Source organism: Carya illinoinensis, chromosome 16 (genome assembly GCF_018687715.1).
Source record: "Carya illinoinensis cultivar Pawnee chromosome 16, C.illinoinensisPawnee_v1, whole genome shotgun sequence".
In the NCBI taxonomy this organism is placed as follows: domain Eukaryota; kingdom Viridiplantae; phylum Streptophyta; class Magnoliopsida; order Fagales; family Juglandaceae; genus Carya; species Carya illinoinensis.
Genome location: NC_056767.1, coordinates 20,852,095 through 20,874,243, shown reverse-complemented (window position 1 = coordinate 20,874,243; position 22,149 = coordinate 20,852,095).

Sequence of the window (22,149 nt, the reverse complement as noted above, 5' to 3'; positions counted from 1 at the left end):
ACTCACAAAAGAAACAATCAACCTCATATTATTTTGGCAAGGTTCGTCTCCTTGCTGACTCCTTATCTGCTACTGGTAGTCCTCTATTAGATAAGGAACTTGTCACCTATCTGCTAAATAGACTAGGACCCTCATATGAGTCGTTTGTCACCTCTATAACTATCTGAGCTGAGCCCATTTCCTCCCATGAGCTTTATCAAATTCTTTGCATTCATGAAAACAGACTTTCTCACACAAACATATATGTTCCTTCTTCCTTTAGGCCATATGCAAATTTTAGTGCTAGCACAAGAGACCAATGTGGCCGAGGATTCAATAGAGGTGGGTGACATGGTTGCAGTAGAGGTCGCTACTCATACAATGGACGAGGTGGCAAACCACCTAGCTCAAACTCTTCTCAGCAATACAATGCTGAATGTCCCACTTGTCAAATGTGTAACAAGGCTGGACATGTTGCACTCCAATGTCGTCATTGATTCAATCACTCGTATCGACTTGAAGCTCCCAAAACTTTTTCTGCAAATTATACTACTCAAACTCAACCTCTTAAATCGGTTTGGTACCCTAATCCTGCGGCCACTCATCACCTCACTAATGATCTCTCTCACTTGAATATATCTTTTGAAGCATATGCAGGTGGTGAGACAATTTGAGTTGGTGACGGCACTGGTCTTCCAATCCATACCTTCGACGACTCCTCTCTTTCTCTTAACTCCTTTCCTTCTCAGAAATTTGTTGCATGTTCTATCTATCACTGAAAACCTTGTTTTAGTTCTTCAATTTTGTATTGATAACTCATGTTACTTTGGGTTTCATTTCACTCACTTTTATGTGAAGGACAAGTAGATGGGGAAACTTCTCCTCACCGGTCCAACTTGTGATGGACCTACATCTTTCCCTCAGTCCTGCCTTCTTAGTCTTCCCATCTATCCATATTGGTGAACGAATCTCCATTGAAGGCATGGGCATTCCTCATTGTCTTTAGTGTCTCATGTACTGCACACCAATTGCTTGCCCCTTTCCCCCACAAACTCTATTTTTCAGTGTTCTGAATGTCCACTTGCAAAATGTCATTAACTTTCTTTTTCTTCAAGTCAGGCCCATTATACTAGGGCTTTAGAATTATTATGTGATATTTCACGAAATGGTTATAGATATTATATTTCTTTTGTTGACTCTTATACCCTGTTTCATATGGATTTTCCCCATTGAATTAAAATCTGATGTCTCTCAAATTTTCTCTTCTTTTTTACCTTTTATTGAATGCCTTTTTAATACCAAGTTAGTTACATTACAAACGGATGGTGGTGGTGAGTTTAAACCTCTAACCACTATATGCAAACAACTTGGTATTACTCATCAGCTTTCATGCCCTCACACACATTAGCAAAATGGCCTTATAGAAAGAAAGCATTGTCATATAGTTGAAACAGGTTTTGCACTTTTAGCCCACTCCCCACTACCGTTCACCTACTGGGTAGAGGCTTCTGAAACTGCAGTATATTTCATTAATCTCTTACCCAATGCGGTTCTAAAAAATAAATCCCCTTACTCATTGGCTTACAAACACAATCCCGATTATAAATTTCTCAAAGCTTTCGGGTGTGAATGTTGGCCCAATTTATGCTCATACACTCCTCACAAATTGAATTTCCAGTCCACCTCATGTTTATTTTTAGGCTATAGCTCAGCCCACAAAGGATACAAATGCTTAGATCTCAAAACCAACAGGATGTATATTTCTAGAGATGTTCTTTTTAATGAACTTTCATTTCCTTTTTCCAAAAATCGGCTCACTACTTCTCCTCCTCCATCTATTTTATATCAGGCCTCTTTATCACTTTTAAACCCATCTATCTTAGGTCCACACCCAAGTTCACTTGTTGCAAGTGATCCAAAAGATCCTTCAATTTTCTCTTAAGATGCCAAGCACACTAAATGGCAAGCTGCCATGTCTCAAGAGTATAATGCTCTAGTCTAAAATTAGACTTGGACACTGGTAGCCCTTGTTCATCACATAAATGTTCTAGGCTGTCAATGGGTTTTTCGTACAAAAACACTTGCTAATGGGTCTTTTGAGAGGAGGAAGGCATGTCTTGTTGCCAAAGATCTTCATCAACAATATGGTGTTGATTTTCATGATACTTTCAGTCCCGTAGTAAAGCTATCTACAATTTGATTAATACTGTCCATAGCAATTTCTCGAGACTGACCTTTGTGCTAAATTGACATACAAAATAAATGATATATATATGAAGCAGCCTCAAGGCTTCGTTGATACCTCTCAACCCACTCACGTTTTCAAACTCCATTGTAGGTCACACCTTCGATCGTAACTCCAAATACCTGAATTTATTATATTTCCCCTCTTGTGAAAGAATACTTGTAAAAGAATACCTTTTACTAGTAAGAGCTTGTGGATTACAAAGAATCTCGAATCCAAATTCATAGAAAGCTAGTCAAAGCCTGGCATTAAAGGCATAATCAAGTGATAACCTTCTTTTTCTAAACAAAAGAAGCAGACGGTATCCTTTTTTTTATTAATATACTTCCACTTATGAATACATTTTACAAACGAGAGCTTGTGGGTTACAAAAAAATTCCAAAACCAAGCTCTAAAACCTAAAGCCTAGGAATAAACATAAATATTTCCCTTATTCATTAAGGTTCATCTAAAGAAAAACCAAAGAATAGAATAAAATAAGAGCAACAATATTAAAGCTAATGTTTGGTCAATCTGTCGTGAAAAATATATAACCAACCATGTGCTTGGAAAGCCAAGAGAGATTTGAAAAAATGGTATTTCCATCAAGTAATGACATTATCAAGTGTTTACCCATACATTCAATGGGGAAGGTTGCTCTCTGAGCTAGTAGCAAGCACTAGCTTAGGGAAACTACAACAGTTTCTTCCCCAGATCTCTCAATTATTGAATCACTTTCGTGAATAATGTTCAAGCAAAAAGTAATTTCAGCATTAGATATTTTCAAATCCTCATGCATAACCAATTATGCAAGATTACAATAACATGAATCAGATATCACCTTCCATTTCTACATAAAATTGAATTTTTCTTAAAAAAGATTTTTAAAAAGAAAGAAGAATAATTAATGACATTGTGGGGCTGTAATCAAAAGTTAAAATCACATGGTTTCGAACTCATTTACCTGAACTAACAACCAATTTAACAATTTTTTATAAGAAAAAAAAAAAGAAAATAAGTGAACAAATTTTCAAGCTTCTTTAATGCCGTAAATGCTTATATATGTAAGATGGCTTTTAACACCTAAAATTGGCATAATAGGTTGAAAGGAGAGAATGAGTCATTCCTGACCCGCTATGGCGATATGGGTCTCGATCGGTGTGGTGTGGAGCCCCCGATAGTGGTTTGGTGCGACTATACGGTGTCGGTGCGTACATTCATGATAGTGAAAGGAAAACAAGTATAGAGCAAAAAAAAGAGAGTGAGACACATAGATTTGCATGGTTCGATACTAGGCCTATGTTCATGGGGGTTTGGGGACAGGAGAGTCTACTATAGTATGATTGTTTTATAGTCTCTTATGGTCTCTCATCTTCATTGTACAATGGATATCGGAGATCTATCTTTTGGTGGAGATATCGCATTGGAGCTCTTATTACTAGGTTGAAGAAGCCCCCATGGAAATCGAAGTCGCCCAGGAGAAGCTTGGCCCAAAGTCCTTGAAGTCTTCTAGTTCCCCCTCTCTTATCTTCTGCTCCTCTCCTCTTTTATGTCTCATCCCATCTTCTTTATGTCACATCACTTCTTTTTGTCTTGACACCCTACCTTCCCCCAGACTTTGGTCAAGACACCATGCTCGATGCCTTTGACAAACGTCGTCCACCTCCAGCTTCCGGCAGCCAAAGCGCTTAGTGTTTTGTAATATTCATCTGTTGTATTTGTAATAAACCTTTGTAAATAATATGAATATTTTTGTACTTGTGTATTTTGAAACATTTAGCATGTTTTGGATTTTATCATGTTACACTTTGCCTCTTTCTTTTTTCTCTTCCAGTGGCGTGATTTTATTCTTGTCATTGTTTTCATTCTGCGCCCTTTTCCTTTGAACCATAAGTTTGCATACTCAACGTTGGTGTTCCAAGGTTGTGCAATTGGTGGACCTCTGTGCCCTTTTCCCTTGGCATATCAAATCATTAGACTCATCATTGGTGTTTAAGGATCGCGTGGTTTTTCGACCTTTGTGCCCTTTTCCCTTGGTAAAATGTGTCTTTGGACTCATCATTGGTTTTTAAGGGCCGCTTGGTCTGTGGACCTTTGCACCCCTTTCCCTTGCGATTGTGAGTCTTTGGACTCGTCATTAGTGTTTAAAGGTTGCCTGGTCTATTTACCTCCCCGCACTTTTTCCTTGGCGTCGCAAGTCTTTAGACTCATCATTTGTGTTTAAGGGTCTTGGGATTTGTTGACCTCTGCACCATTTTTCCATGGCATGATGAGCCTTTGGACTTATCATTGGTGTTTAAGGGTCACAGGATCTATTGACCTTTACTCCAATTTTTCTTGGCACCCAAGTCTTTGGACTCGTCATTGATATTTAAGGGTCAGGTCGTCTGTTGACTTTTGCATCTTTCTTTGTTGGCACCATAAATCTTTGGACTCGTCATTGGTGTTTAAGGGTTGTGTGGTCTATTGACATTCACAGCCTTTTTTATTGGCACTGCGAGTCTTTGGACTTGTCATTGGTATTTAAGTGGTCTCCCGGTCTTCTGGGAGAACTTGGGTCCCAATTCGCATTGTTGCATTAGGCCGGTCTGGGTATAACGTCACAATCTCCAAAGGCTCATTAGCTTCCGCTTGTTGTACGTTTTGCTTGTCCCTTGCCTCCAAGCTTCTATCCAGGAAGCCTATGGGAGGTAGGAATAATGTACCCTAGCCGCCCTCCTGAGAGGTTTGGTCGTCGTTGCCTGCTTGCATACTTCTCCCCCTTTTCTCCTTAGTTCCTCACATAACATTCCCGTGCTAGGACCTGCTTGCCTTGTGCTTCTCCCACTCCACCTTTGGTCGGGAACTTCATCTTGAGATGGTATGTAGATGTAACCGTCCTAAGATTGTTCAGTGTTAGTCGCCCTAGTATAGCATTATATGAGGAGGGTGCCTTCATGACCAAAAAGTCAGTCATGGTGGTCGTAGTACGTGTCCCACTTCCCAACGTGACTGGGAGGATAATGCCGCCCACCGAGAAGCCTTTCACGATCAAATCTCCAGATAAGCCTTATAACATCGTTGGAGATGGTCTTAGCTTAATGGCTTTTATGCCCATCTTTAAGAAAGCACCCCAAAATAATATGTCTGCCGAGCTCCCAATGTCAATAAGGATGTGCCTAGTGGCGTAATTAGCAACCAGGGGGTTACTACTAGCTCATCATCATAGGGGTACAACAACCCTTCACAATCGTCTTCTTTGAAAGATATAGCTACTGAGGTGTTAAGCTTTTGGTTCTTGGGAGACATTTCTGCTACATAAATTTCTTCATATCTCACTCTATGGGCATGCACCCTCCTACTAGACGAGGATGTGCCACCGCCAGCAAATCTGTCTGCTACTGTCTTGATTTCACCTAGGAGCGCTCTGTCCCTATCATTGTTCTGAGGTGCCATGTCCTTATCATTTCCCTGGGTATCTTCCCTTGATGGTATTGCCTATCCAAGCAGTTGCTTTTACTTGGTTTGTTTCTCATTTCAAATCGTCATTTGGGCTTGGAACACTCCACAATCATTCGCTCAAGCTCATTAGTGCCCACTAGTTTGGTCTACCTTTTTGTCATGGTCGTGCAGTCCTCTGCCAGTGTGAGTTCATTTAATGATATTCGCAGTGGTGATTTTCGATTCTAGGCTGGCAGTGTTCTCTTTCTAGCTCTTCCTTTCCTTGGCGCCTTTCATGCCTTCTGTCTTGGTGGTTCAATGTAGCTTTCTTGTCCCTCGAACTACTTTTGCGTTCTGTCTTTGGCTCCCCTTTCCTTGGTTTCACAAGAGCTTGTAATGTATCTATGGCATTAACGAAGTCATCTACTCTATCCATGAATGGGCTGCATTGCTAGATCCCGCCTAATAGGACGGCTAGAGTAATCTTTTCATCTTGGTCATCTGTCGTCAACCTTTCTTTATTAAAGTGGGTGAGATATGACTTTAGGCTCTCCTCTTCCTTTTGTTTGATGATCAGGAGGTATGCCGGTGGGCTCCTACACCTCCTGCTAGGCATAAATTGCGTCAATAACTGTCTGGCCAGTTCTTTAAAGCTATCAATCTATCTTGGTCGGAGTATTCCAAATTATCCTCTCGCCATTCCCCTCAAGGTCAGGGGAAAAGCTTAGTAGGAGATTTCTCCAGATTTCTCCTAGGAAACCATGGAGTCTAATATGCATGTTGAAGTTCTCCAAGTGATCTACTAGGTCCTTCTACCCATCGTACATCTCTATCTATAGTACTTTAAACTTCGGCGAGAATACCATGACCATTATTTTTGCACTGTAGATCCGTGTGACTCAATAGTTGTTCCACTGAGAAAGATCCTCTCATCTTCTTTGCCATCTCCTTCTACTTGTCAGTGAGGCTCTGCAACTCATTGTGCAGCTTCTTCTTTTTCTATATGCTCTGCGTTCACTCCTCCATTACTGTGCGCTTCTCCTTCTCCTTGCTTGTTGTGGCTGGGCATGGTAGCATCACTGAGCTCAATGTTACAGCTCTTTAATTCCTCATTTTGTTTCCTTAGGTTTTCCATGGTGTCTGATGCTATCTTCAGCTTTTCTTCCGTTGTGGCAAACCGTGTTTCTATGTCGGTAGGCATTGCTTCTGGTTCACGAGTTGCTTGAGAATGTGTCATGGTCGGCATGAGGGAACCACGTTGAAGTCTAATGAAAAATTGAAATCACATATTATAGATCCCTTAGATGGTGCCATTGTAAAGGACATGTCCCGCCACTAATCACAATCATTAACCTGTAAGTCATTACGTAGGTGGCACTATGTGCCCATGATAACTTGGATACCTAAGGCAATAATAAGTGAAGGATAATAATTCAAGAATACTTAATCAGATAATTCAAAAGTTACTTGTGACCTTATATAGGTGTAGAGAACATTGGAGAAGCAAATTAACTTTGTACAATGCTTAGCCATTAGAAGGCTTATCCACATATTCGAATTATCTAACCGCCATGTTATTCATATTGATAAGCTGAGGGTTTATCCCCCCTAATAATCAGAGCAGCTATAGCCTTTGTCAGACTGCAAGACTCCTTTGAGTAGTTATCCTTTATAGATGATGGATTGGACCTTGGGCCCTAATATTGGACAAGACTAATATTAACTTGTCTAGTTATCTATTAACTTATAAAAGGAAAAAATACATTTTACAATTAAGAGCTTGTGGGTTATAAAGAATCCCAAAACCAAACTCATAAGAATCCCAAAGCATAGGATTAAAGGCATCAAGCAACGACTTTCTTTCTTTCTTTCTTTCTTTCTTTTTTTTTTTTTTTTTTTTTTTTAAAGAAGATGATGGTCCCCCAATTTTATCAATACACCACTCACTTACAGCGATGGAATATATTTTACAAGCAAGAGCTTGCCTAGGAATAAACAAAAATATTACTCTTATTCATAAAAGTAATAGAAAAAAATAAGAGCAAAAACATTAAAGCTAGCTAATGCCTTAGAAAAGGAATACCTAGCCAAGTTGAATGTTGCTGGGATGGGAGCAATTCTGAGAAATAGTTTGGGCAGTGTTCTCATGGCTGCTAGCATTTCAGAGGGGATGTTGCTAAACTAGAGCACATTGAGGTGATTGCTCTCTTTCGTGGCCTTTAGTTGTGTGCTAGTATGGGCATAGAAAAGATTCAAGTGGAGATTGATTGTCTCTTGGCAATTGAAGTAGTTCAAAAGAATAGCATGGCTGATTCATTGCTGGGTGGTTTTTATGTAGAGATTAAAAAGTTGTCATCTTGTTTTAGGGAATGTGGTTTTCAACATGTTTATAGAGAAACCAATATGGCTACTCATTGTCTTGCTCATTATGCAAGAAAGGTTGATAGGATTACTATGTGGGGGGATTGTATTCCGGACTTTTTATCTCAAACTCTGTGGTTTGATTTATGTCTGTAATCCTTTTTGTTTATTAATGAAGTTCATGGTTTGTTCTCAAAAAAAGAAAAAAGAAAAAAGAAAAAAGGAATACCTAGTCAAACCTTATTTCCATCAAGCAATGACAAGATCAAGCGTTTACACGTACATTCAATGGGGAAGGTTGCTCTCTGGCTTCATGGAACCAGTGACGCCCCTCAACTCTCACGTACGGAAATACGAGAATCGAGGCATCGGGATGATGATGACACGGGTCACACATCCCATCACCAAGTTTCAAGTGTGTGTATAAACAAAAAGTGTATAACAAAAAGAACGCAGCAGATAATTAATGTCAGTAAACTAAGTACCAAAATTGTTAAAATACAATTTCGCTTAAAAATAAACGTATCAAAAATATTACAAAAGTCCAGAAAAACATAATGTAACCAAATACATAATTAAAAGGCAAGAAAACACTTCCCAATACACAAGCTAAAGCATCAAGTCACTCCTCCAGTGGAGCAACCTCCTTAGGCTCAGCCTCCACATCCGTAACAAAATCTACAGTACCAAGAGATGGTATTGCAGGTAAGTAATAATCTAAACAAATGCCGAGATAAAAATTCATTCATGCCAAACAAAATGCATGAATATGATGCCATATGCATGAGACCCCAAAAATTATCCTTTCCTTGATAAAAGACTAATTTTCCACACACACACCAAAAATCCCATTTGGCCCAAGAAATCCAATCCAATAAAATAGTCCCGCCATTTTTCTAGAAAATGGCCCATCATAAAATCCATTAGTCCAATATCACAATTTTTCCAGAAAATTGCCCAATATCCATTATCAAAACCAATAATCAATTTTCTTAACTGTATGCACATGGTCTCCCATAGGGATCATCCGTACACCTTGGCTCCCTTCGTCATACCATGGGTAATGACCATGCATGTGACTTCGTAACGAGCAATGTCCAGTTCTATACCCAGCGCGTTCGTAGCCAAGCATACTCTAGCCCCTACCAGCAGAGGGGCCACAAAGTCAACACAAGAGCTTTACCATCCCGTTAGATGCCGTTGTCGCCCAGTGACAACCCAGGGAATGTCACTCAGTATATTGGCTCCCGAGTAACCAGAGGAGCTCTATTGAGATAATGCCTCATCTCGGCTTGGGGTCGTGGTACACACGCACCCAAAAATCCACTTATACATGAAAATCCGATTTTTCATTCATACCCGTGAACATGCATGTACTATGCAAAAATCTAGTTTTCATTTTACAAATATGATCATGCATGCACCATGCAATGCATGCGACAAGCTACAAAAATATACCCAGCAAAACCCAACATCATTCAAACAAAACAATAACTCTGTCCTTCATTCCAACCAACTCCCAAACTCCTCAGACTCAGTCCGGCACAACAAACCAATCACAGATTATTTGTTAAAGCATAAATATATTTAAATCACAAGAGTTGTTCGGCAAAATACTTATAGCACTATAAAATAATTTTTGAATGATAAATGAACTGCAAAAAGGCAGCGGAAAGGCAACGTCACAGTGCAAAATACATTGTGGCCGTGGGTCTTGGTGGCCTTCGTGGTGGCGAACGGCGGTGAGTTAGGGGTTGAACTTGGTGGAGGATGTTGGCCGATGGGAGGGGAAGCTATGGTCCAATAAATTCATGTCCATTTTGGTCTCTGCACGGCTAGGAGAGAGAAGGATGAGGCGTGGGGGTGGTGGCTGGGGTGGGTGAGGTCGCTGGCATGACAGGAAGGTGGTGGGTTGGGTGGTGGTGGCCAAGCCAGTGTGCGACGCGCGGCAGATAGGGAAGAAAACAGACAGGGAGGAGAGGGGAGGGTTCGCACGGGCTAGGGGGGAAATAGGGAGGAGAAAAAGAAAAAGAAAAGAAGAAAGAGGAAGAAGAAAGAGTCAGGGAAAAAAAAAAGAGGAAAAAAGAAAAAAGAAGGGAAAGAAATAAGATTCAGTATTTTCAATTTGGGTCTCAAAATGGATCCAACGAAATAGATTTTAAAACGGCAAATTTAAATAAAATAATTTAAACGCAGTGACTTAGTAAAATAAAATAATGAAACCCAACAATAAACTAATTTAAAATAAAGAGCACAATAAAATAAATAAAAGCCAAATAAAAACACTACAACTTAATATTAATAAAATAAAATAGTTAAAGCCTAACAATAAAACAATTCAAGCTAGAGATTAATTTAAATGCAAAATAATTATTAATATCAAGAAAACACATTATTTAAATATCATAACTTAAAAAATCATAAAACAATATAACGAGAAACATGTTTAATTAAAAATAAAAGAACCACTAATTATAATAACTTAAATAATCATTTAATAAAAATACACGTAAATATGGGATATCACAGAATGCAACAATTTCTCCCTCACATCTCTCAACAATTTAATCACTTTTGTGAATATCGTTCTTGCAAAAAGTAATTTCCACATCATATATTTTTAAATCCTCAGGCATAACCAATCTAGGATTACAATAACATGAGTCAATTTTCACCTTCCATATATACATAAAATTTTATTTTCCTTGCCTCAAAAGCAAGGCTTGAAAAATAGGAATCGAATAAACATCAATTCAATGAATCGGGTGATTTAATAAATCAAATCGAATGATTGATGATAATTTTGAATTGGTTATTTCAATGTTAATAAAATGTATGAAAATCAATTATATTGAAATTCAAGCATTTAATATCATGTATAAAAGAGTATAAATATAAATTTATTGACTAATTTCAATCAAATATGATATAAATCTAAATAGTTTCAATAAACATGTAATTTATATATGTATTTAATTTCCTAGACATTTTTTGGCTCATATGCGAAGAAGATAATGAACATTAAATTATAAGCACATGGGGAGTGTACTATTTTATGCCCAATCACAAATTTAATACAAAATACTCATTTATCTTATAGTTTCTTTGTACTAAAGAAAATAAAAAGTTGTTAATTAGACAACTTAAAAATAAATACAGTTTTGAATCTGTTAGAATAATTCAAATCAGCCTAAAATAAGCTAGAATCAGTTTGAATCGACTTAAATCGGTCAATTGAAGCGATTCAATGAACTTTCAAAAAGTTCATTGAAATCAGTTCAGCTTCGGACTGAGAATCAGCTACATCGAAATTTTTTTCTAGCCTAGCTCAAAAGCAAGTCCTTAAGAATAATTTAAAAAGATGGAAGAATAATGAGTCAGCTTTGTTCACCCGACCTCGCTTGAAAAACACTATTCTGAACAAGTAGTTCTGAATCGAATAAGTATGTCCAAATTTCCAATCCAAACCCAAATCCATAAAATGGGTTTTTTGACCTAATCCAGTTTTGTTTTCAATTATTTAGAAAAAATATAAATTCTAGATTAGTACGCTAGAAAATATGATTTCTATTCTATTCAATGAGTGGAGAAATTCTGGAAAGCATATTTCATGGGGTCCAGAAAAAAGGCTGTCACAAAGGGTATTAACATTGAAGAAAATTTCTCACTATTTTATCAAATTATTTTTTGCATGACTTGTGACACAATTCCAAACATATCTTCCAGCAGTTATTCTTTAAGAAGAATTTTCCTTATGGGAAAAACTTTCATTGTAAACCCAATATTTTGGACCAATAGCTGAATGTCTATAAAATATGTTGGACATCATTGTCTTGGTCATTTCTCTGTGTAAATGGTAAAAATAAATAATCCTACCAAATGTCATTTTAGGTTTTTTTGTTTTTTAGAAAGAGGACAATACTGCAATCTTACAAATGCCGTTTTAGTTAAAACGCATGATGAATGATCATAATGTAAGCCAAAAAACCACATATTTTCCAAATTAATTCTTGAAAATAGACTCACATTATGCAGGTGACGTCCAGTAACATCAACTCAAATGCAACTTTCCACTCTTGGTTTGCAACAAATGAAACTTCATTTGAAAAGATGATTCTTCCGGAAGGTCAGCGCTATGGTAGCAATGTAGTTGCAATTGTGAACTGACCTCGTTGAAATGAAGCAAACACCAAGAAAGTGCATTAGCCATTGTTAAAAGAAGATGATAAAGAGTGCAACACCATCACATTAAACTCAGAGTACCTAATAAAATACCTGTTGCTGTCTCTGTATTGGCAGTAGTTTGTGTTCCACAACAATATATGTTTGATGCCATATAATGAATCTTTTCACAATTCTTATCAGTGATTATAAGTCCTTCAATGGTTCTTGTATCTGCTAAAAAATGATACCATCTTGAATATAGGTTGAAAAAGAGTAAAACATTAATCAAAAACATAATTTGGATGAGATAAAAGAAAACTACTTCAATTGCAGTTTCTTCAGGCTAAAATTGATGAATAAAAATAAATAGGTATGCTTCAAATTACTTGGATTATCAGTCCAATGAGTCTTACATTTCCCTTTATAATTGGGGTTCTTAATTTTTTGTTAAAGTCAGCAATTTTATCAGAAACTGCAATGAAGAATAAAGCTTCAAGCTTTCTATGTACTTAGCAATTAAGCTTAATTGTCATACCTTGCAATCCCATGGTCCTTTATATGCTGGATTAGGTACTGTGGAGGGTTTCCTTATTTCACATCCTCTTCTCCATCCCAATGATCAGGCTTCTAATAGAAAAGAATAGTGAGATGATTTCACCTTCTTTAATATTAGCTTTAATGTTTTTCAAAGGCATCATGTCACAAAATAGTAGCAGTCAACATAAAAATAAAAATAAAAAAGATGTGGAAACATGGAGTACAGATTAAAATAAAGCAGCTTGTTGATTGCAAACGAAATTCCAAAAGGTGCCAAAGTCTTGTCAATATTATTATTAAAGCCAAGCATCAATTCATACACATGGCCTTGCTTATGCTATGGCTTGTTAAACTATAAACTAACTTTTTTGGCTTTTGGGTCAAGAACCTTTGCTGGAATTGAATCAGATTCCTACAACAATCAAGGTACACATATTTTCAAAAGAAAAAATGAAAATTGCTAGAATTTTAATATATATAATGAATACATACCCCAATTGATCCAGAAGTTACAATTTATCGTTTTCTTCAATTGTCCACATTCAAAACATTATTCAAAGTTGTCTCTACATGAATAAAAGAGAAATATAATTATTAAAAAAACACTTGAATATATATATATATATATATGATTTTTCAAAATGAATCTTACCATTTCTCAGCTTATAGCTTTCGGCATCTTCTATTGAGTATTGGGAGTCATAATTAATGGAAGGAGATTTCAACTAATTTTGTGTGCAAATAAGAGCTTCAACTATTTTGGGGTCAAAGAACTTTGAAATAAATCTTACACATGACCTAGAGGTGAATGATGACTTGTAAGCAATAGTAGAGATGGGAAACTGATGCAACACTCGAAAAATTGATGCACTGGTTGATCCCAAACAAGAGTTTAGCAGAACAGAATAAGGCTATAACAGTTAGTTGTTCCCTATTAGTGCTCAGCTAGACAATAGAGTTAAGAGTCGTGCTACACCCATCGAGGGTGTAGCATGAGACTGGTCACCGATAAGGCTAAATAGCCTTTTTATTTTTTCATAATTTTTTTATATTCTTAAACATTTAAAAAATTTAAAAATTTAGAAACTCATTTAAAAACACTTAATTAATAACTAAATATGAAAATATAAAAATAAAAATAAAAAATCAATCGGTGACTTTTGTAGTGCTGCATCCTAGTAGATGTAGTATTTCCCTAAGTTAAAGCCATCTCTCTATATCTCTTCAACATAAAAATCAATTTACCTCATACATAAGAAAAAAAAATAAAGAAAAAACTGGTAGCATGATAGAACTAGGATTAGTTATTCCTATCTTGTGATCGTCAATGGGCTTCATCCTAAATTAGTAAAACTTAAATTAAAAAAGAAACCAGACTATCATTTTTTCTTTTTGTTGAACCCATGGTTTCAAGTTTCGTGTAATTATATATCTACACATGAATTTTGATGATAACAAATGAATTTAAAGAATAAATGAGTCTAAAACTCAAGTTGTCTACACAATGGAGTCAAGCACATAAAGGAACCAAGTAAGAGCAAGAAGGGAACAAGTTCATACTAAAGCTCATAGAGTGATGTTGTAAATCTCTTAAAAATTTGAAATTAGGATTAAGGCTCAAAATTAATATTTTATCATAAAGCATTAAAAGATATTTTCCACATGTGCATGAATATTTTGAAAATTTTAAAGATGATTGATTGTCATCTTTCACATGTGCATGACATGATTAAAGGTTTGAATTTTGAAAATATTAAAGATGATTGATTTTCATCTTTCACATGTGTATGCTTTATTTAAATATTTTCAAAAGTGATTGATGCTCTTTTTGACTTATAAAAAGGTAACTGATTTTATTTGAAAAATTTGAAAAGTAAATAGTACTCTTTTGTCATATGCGAAAAGTAAAAAGATTAGGTTTGAAATTTTTGAAAACTGAATGATGTTGTCTTTGAAAAATGAAAGAGAATAAACTTTTATTTGAATTTTTTGAAAAATGAATGATGTTGTCTTTAACAATTGAAAAAGAAGAAGCTTTTATTTAAATTTTTTGAAAAAATGAATGATATTGTCTTTGACATGTGAATCTTTTTAAATTTGAATATGAAGTCTCATATGCCTATAAATAGATCATTTGAGAGCTTCAAATTCACAACACTAAGAACATACAACATTCATTCAAATATTTCATTCTCGCTTCTCTAAGCATTGAGCCTTAAACCTTGTTCATTTTGATAGAGATATAGTTTGTGCTGCATTGTTCTTATTTCACTCAATGAGGAGTGTTCTTTGATAACCTACCCACGATCAGCTCCTGTATCAGTAAAATGGTGTGTATAACCCTTGTGCGTGTAGAAAGTGTTCAACACAGGGAATAGTTGAATCACCACGTGTAAAGTGATTGCAAGTGTAGAGGGTGTTCTGCAATGATCCTTTGTAGCGGTATTGTTCAAAAGTGTAATAGATTTCTATCTCCATCTGAAGTAGGTTGAATAGTGAATTTGGGGATCCTCAAGGGGTAGCTTGAGGTGAGGACATAGGCAATGGGGCCGAGCCACTTTAACATACTGAGTTTGCTTCTCTCTTACCCTTACTCTTTATATTTATTGCTGCATCATATTTTATTTATATTTTATATTGTGTATTTGATTTATAATTGTTAATTTTTAAAATATAACCCAATTCACCATTCCTCTTGTGTTAGTCATCTAGGCAATAATTGGTATCAGAGCAAGGGCTCTGTTATAAGATTAACTATCTTTTGAATTAAGATCTTATGGCTAACATTGCAGCTTCATTTGATGAAGGTCAATCTAGCAGTCGGCCTCCACTCTTTTGTGGAGACAATTATTCACTTTGAAAAATTAGTATGAGAATATTCATTCAAGCTCAAGGTCGAGAAATCTGGAAATGCATTGTAAATAGACCTTATATTCGAACAAAAGTGGTTGATGGAGTAAATGTCAAAAAGGAAGAAGAAGAGTTTGATCGTGAAGATGATAGACTTTATACATTGAATTTAACTGCTATGAATTTATTATATAATGCTCTCAATGGAAATGAGTTTAATAGAATAATGACTTACACTACGGTAAAGGAAATTTGGGATAACTTGGAAGTTATTTATGAAGGAACTTCGCAAGTCAATGAATAAAAAATTTATATTCTTACTCATGAATATGAAATATTTAAGATGAATGATGATGAATCTATTTCTAGTATGTACACTTGTTTTACTAACATCATAAACAGCTTGACAACTCTTGGCAAAGTTTATTCCAAGTTGGAGATAGTAAGAAAAATTCTACCAAAACACTAGGAATCAAAAGTGACAACGATTCTTGAAACTAGAGACCTCAAGAAGCTCGAAGTGAATGAACTCATCGGGTCACTTACCACCCATGAGTACACATTGAGAAGAGAAGAAAAAGAATGAAAGCCAAAGAAGAGCTTGGCACTTAAAGTTGTTCCTCATGAAAGTGAAAGTGTTGAAGATGAGGAAAATGATGACAAAGATGAAGAAGTTATGATGATAATAAGAAGAATTAAGAGGTTCTTAAAAAAAATAAAGCTCCTCCAAGGAAATCCTTCAAAAAGTTTTCCAAGAAAGATTCAGGTAAAAATGACACTTTAATTTGTTATAAATGTAATAAGCTTGAACATATCAAGCCAGATTATCCTCTGCTAAGGAAAGATCGAAACAATGGCAAGAAAGCAATGAAAGCTACATGGGATGATGATTCAAGTAACTCAAATAGTGAAGCAAGTAACGAAGAATTAGTAAATTTTTGTCTTATGGTTAAATATGATCTTGAGGTAACAAATCTTGATAATATTGAAGATCCTTCATATGAAGAATTGCAAAATATTTTAGAAGAGGTATATGAGGAACTTGAAAAATTAGGTATCAAGTATACTACCTTGAAAAAGAAAAATTCTTCTTTAACAAACAAAACTGATGTTTTAAAAAAAGAAAACATCATTTTGAAAGATGAAAATCTTGAGTTGAGGAATAAGAAAACTGATTTAGAAAATATTGTTGAAAACTTTATGAATGGAAAAAGAAATTTTGAAAAATTTCTTGGTAGGCAAAGATGTGTTTTTGACAAGGCAGACTTGAGATATATGCCAAAACAAAAATAAAAACCTTATAAAAACTTCTTTGATAATCTTTCTACATGAAAGTCTAGTATTCAAAATTATTTTCATGAAAATAATTTTGTCAAATAAAGATACTGTTATAATCACTTAAGTTCTTCATATATACCACATGCTATTTGTAATTTTTGTAATAGAAATTGTCATAATTATCTTGCTTGTTCTATTAGAAGAAAGCATACAATGACTATTACGGTTATATGGGTACCTATAGATCTTGTTTCTTCTAATACTAATACATGAATGACTCAAAGAACTTGGGTATCAAGAAAAATCATTTTAATTGTTTTTTTAGGTATGCATGAAGTCTCTTACAAGCAAAAACAAATGGTTTTTAGATAGTAGATGTTTGAGACACATGATGGGAGACAAGTTCTTTGATATTAGATCTAAAGAAAAAAGACACATGATATTTGGAGACAACTCAAAAGGGAAGATCGTGGGAATAGATAAAATTGAAATCCGTTGATGAAGAAACAGGAGCTATAAATAATACAGAAAGTCTCAATCTCAACAAAGAGAACATAATAGAAGATGTCCAACATGGAGATATTAGGAAAGATCATCAAAAATTAATAGAAGATGCAACCAAACGGTAGAAATTTGTGAAAGATCATCCAGTGGAACAAATTCTGGGAGAACCTTCATGAGGTGTAAGTACTCGGTCATCTCTTAGAAATATTTACAATCATACTGTTTTTCTATCTCAGATTGAACCTAAAAATATTGATGAAACACTTCTTGATGAATCTTGGATTCTAGCTATGCAAGAAGAGCTGAATCAATTTGAAAGAAATGATGTTTAGACACTTGTTCCTAGACCCAAAAATCATACTATTATTGGAACAAAATGGGTTTTTAGAAACAAGAAAGATGAGTCCGAAGTCATTACTAGAAATAAGGCTCGACTACTAAGGTTTCAATCAAGAAGAATGAATTGATTATGATAAGACAAGTCGCAAGATTAAAAGCTATTTGAATACTACTTGCATATGCTTGTTATAAAGATTTCAAAATTTTTCAAATAGATATTAAAACTGCTTTCTTAAATTGTTTTATAAATGAAGATGTATATGTTGAGCAACCTCCAGGTTTTGAAAACCATATTCCGCCAAATCATGTTTTCAAACTCACAAAAGCACTAAATGGACTCAAACAAGCTTGTAGAGCTTGGTACAAGATACTCAGTGGTTTCTTGATTGAAAAATGTCTTTCAAGAGGAAAAATCGACACAACTCTTTTCATTAAAAATGAAAATGATGATATTCTTTTTATTCAGATTTATGTTGATGATATAATATTCGGTGCTACTAATGAAAATATGTGCCAAGTTTTTGCTAAGACTATGCAGGAAGAATTTGAAATGAGCATGATAAGAGAACTAACATTCTTTCTCGGATTGCAAATTAAGCAAGCAAAAAGTGGAACATTCATCAATCAATCAAAATATATTAAGGAATTACTCAAGAAGTTTGGGATAGAAGATGCTAAGGAAATTGGAACACCAATGAGCCCATTCACTAAACTTGATAAAGATGAAACCGGTAAGCCAGTTGACTCGAAAGTATATCGAGGTATGATTGGTAGTTTATTATATTTGACAGCCAGTAGACCAGATATTATGTTCAGTGTGTGTTTATGTGCATGCTTTCAATCATTTCCAAAAGAATCTTATTTAATTGTAGTTAAGCGCATTCTTAGATATCTTAGTGGTACAATTGACCTAGGGTTATGGTACCCTAATGACTCACTCAAAAATGAGTAGCACTAATGCTATCCCAAGTGCAGGAGGATGTCGTGTAATAATTAGGAATAAATTCCTAGATCGTCTCCTCAGGGAAAAGTTGCTTAAAATTAAACTTGTTGAAAAAATGTGAAAAACTTCACAAAGAGAAAATAATATGATGGTATATGCAATGGATGAAATAGGGTACTAGTCATGGACTAGATTCATGTCTTTTGAATTTTGTTGGATTGGAATGTAAAGGACTTATAAATTAAACTCAGAAATTAATAAAACTAAATTAAGCATTAAACTAAATTAGAAATTAATCGACAAAACATGAACGGAAAATTTAAAATGCCCAAAACTAAGATTCTAGAATTCATCTTTGTAATTAAATTACGAATTTTCAAAATAACATATAACAGTTGTAATTACTATTAAATGAAAACTTAAAGAAGTAAGAAAAATAAATAACACGAAATAAGTAAACAGAAACTTAAAAGTATTCTATAAACTTTAAACTGAAGTTAAATAAAATAGGGAATGAAAAATCTAAACGAAAACGTCCTTTCACGATTCGATTGAAATTCGAAACGAAAAGGAACAATTTCTTACGTATCACTCTTGAAAATTAATCTCTAAACCTTTAATAAAAACTCTATAACAATTCCTCTACTCTTCACGTATGATATTCAGAAAAATCAAAAACAAAAACAAAAGCTTAAAATCAAATCTTTCTTGCAATAAATTAAAGTAACACAATTAATTTAGAACTTCTAAAACAATTCCTTTTATTGTATGAAACAAACTAGTAATGAAACAAACTAGAATTGAAACAAACTAGAAATGAAACAAACTAGTAACTTAATGGAAATTAAGGTATTACACTCAATGAAATACAATTCTAGAACAAATATTAATGCACAAAAAAAAAAAATGATAAAACAACAAAGCTTTGAAACTTAAAAGGAGAAACAAAATTTCTTAAAACAAAAAGAAGCTAATTCTTTCAAGTAAATAGCAGAAAATTATGTGTTGACAAGTGTTTTTCTAAGATTGAGTTGTCCTCAATTGTACTCAATTGTATTCTAAAATGTTCTCCCCTTAAGCTTCGGTATGCACCTCCTTTTATAGCCAAAATTCTTGGCTACTTCATCTCTCATTCAATCGGTTTTGCATTCACACCCAACAACCAAATCTTCAATCTTGCTTTCACACTCATTTTCGGCCTTGCATTCCTCTTTCTTTATTTTGTGTAATGCATTGCATTCCTCTTTCTTTTGCCGTGTCTTCCATTGTTTTCCTCTTCAATTATTTTATTCAATTGGTTTAGTAATTCAAACCAAACAACAAAGTCCAACATGCCTAACTTCTTATTCAACTCTTGCCTAACTCCTTGTTCGGTTTCTTCATTGCCGACTTCCTCAATTTGTTTCTTCAATTTGTTATTCAATTTCAGCACATGTTCCTTCATTCACCTACTGCTTTGACCGGTCCAAATTCCCTCACAATTCATTCCAGCACATGTTCCTTTATTCACCTACACGGCTCCTTCCTTTGATTGCATGGTTAAGCACGGCTTCTTCTCTTCAAGAGTGAAGCAAGGCATCTCTCCTTTGATTTCTTCATCCAGCAATATATATATATATAAATAGCTGCCCCAAGTTGCAAACTCATTCTTCCAATCAATTTCAGCCGAAATTCATCACATGTTCTTCACCCTTCAACAAAGCCGGCTTCTCTCTTCAAGAGTCACATGTTTTCTTTTCTTTCTTTCCTCATTTCGATTGTCTAATTCAATGGAAAGGAAGCAACCTTTTATGACTTCTTTAATGTTTAATTTGGTGGAGAGTAGCAGCCTTCTTCTTCATATAGTTTCGGTGGACACAAAAACTTCTTGTTGGATTTGATTAAACTTGGTCTCTTGAAGCTCTAAGCCTATATTCATCACCATATATGCTTGGATCCATGATATCTTCATTAAATCACCTTTTTGTTGTAGAACAAAGGCCTGGAATAGGCATTGCATGAACAAATGGAAATGAAAAGTAGAGAATCAATAGGAGAGAAAGACATAATCAAACATGCAAGATAAACAAAATAGACATATATTTAAAGTATGTGAACTCATAACTCATGCACAAAGAGCAAAAATATGTGTCCAATGAACTGTGATCACGAAAATGAAGACATGTGAAGCCATTCCAATATCGACCTAGTTCAGTTTATTTTGCTTCTCAATTCTAGAGGAAAAGATCAGAATGCACAGTAATCAATAGTTGGTAGAATTCAAGCATAAATTCATGCTTTTAATCAATTAAAATCACAACTTTGATTTATTCATTTTAACCATTTTTCATTTAAAACCAATAATAATGTCATGATGAATTTAAAATACATTGGTTTTAAATAGTTAAAATGTGCAATATTTCAGCTCAATCACCTAAGCACACATCTTTCGATCTAATTAGTTACATAGATGCAGATTATGCTGGTTGCAAAATTGATCGAAAAAGCACTAGTGGAGTATGTCATTTCTTAGGTCATTCACTAGTTTTCTGGTTTAGTAAAAAGTAAAATTCTGTTGCATTATCTATTGCTGAGGCAGAATATATTACTCGGGTAGTTGTTGTGCTTAAGTTCTTTACATGAAGCAACAACTTGAAGATTTTAAATTCATGTATAATCACATTCCAATGAAATATGATAACACAAGTGCTATAAATCTTTCAAAAAACCCAATACAATATTCTAGAACTAAGCATATTAAAATAAGATATCATTTTCTTTGAGATCATGTGTAGAAGGGCGATATAGTACTAGAGTTCACAAACACACGTGATCAGTAAGCAGATATTTTCACAAAACCTTTGCCAGAAGATAGATTATGTATGATTAGAAAAAAAATAGGTATAATGCATGCTATGAATATCTCTTAAAAGATAGACCAGAGTCAATAAAAATAGAGAGAGAATTTTTTATAAATACTTTTAAATAAATTTGAGGTTCTTAGCCTCATGTTTGAGACGCTCATTCTCTTCATACAATATCATGCCATCCCTATCCATGGGAATTGGCAAGCGGAATGAAAATCCAATAGGGATTTCAATTGTTTATTCTTCTGCCAAATGATTCATTCCCTTGTATGAAACTCTTGAATAATTCGCTGAAGTACAACAATTTTTTCTTTAAGCTTTTCAACCTCATGGTTTCTGGCTTGTAACCGCTAGGAAAAAGTAATTATAGAGGAGGAGTAGCGAGTCCCGATACTTATCAAGTCGTAGACAGCATCGAAGTCTGACTTATTACCAAAATTATTATTCTCTTGCTGCAACATGGCACCAATGGTAGCTGTAGAAGGGACAGGAGATTGAGGTGTAGAATAACTCATGGATGAATCTAGAGGAATGTTAGAAGAATGAGTCATTGAGAAAAGAATTGAAAGCTTAAAGCGAGAATGTTGAAGAAATTCATGTGAGTTATAGAGATGAGAAGAAGATTTGATGTAGATTGGATGAATTTTAAGACTGATTTTATAGAGATAGCATAAAGAACAAGACAAGCTATCATCCAAGTCAAG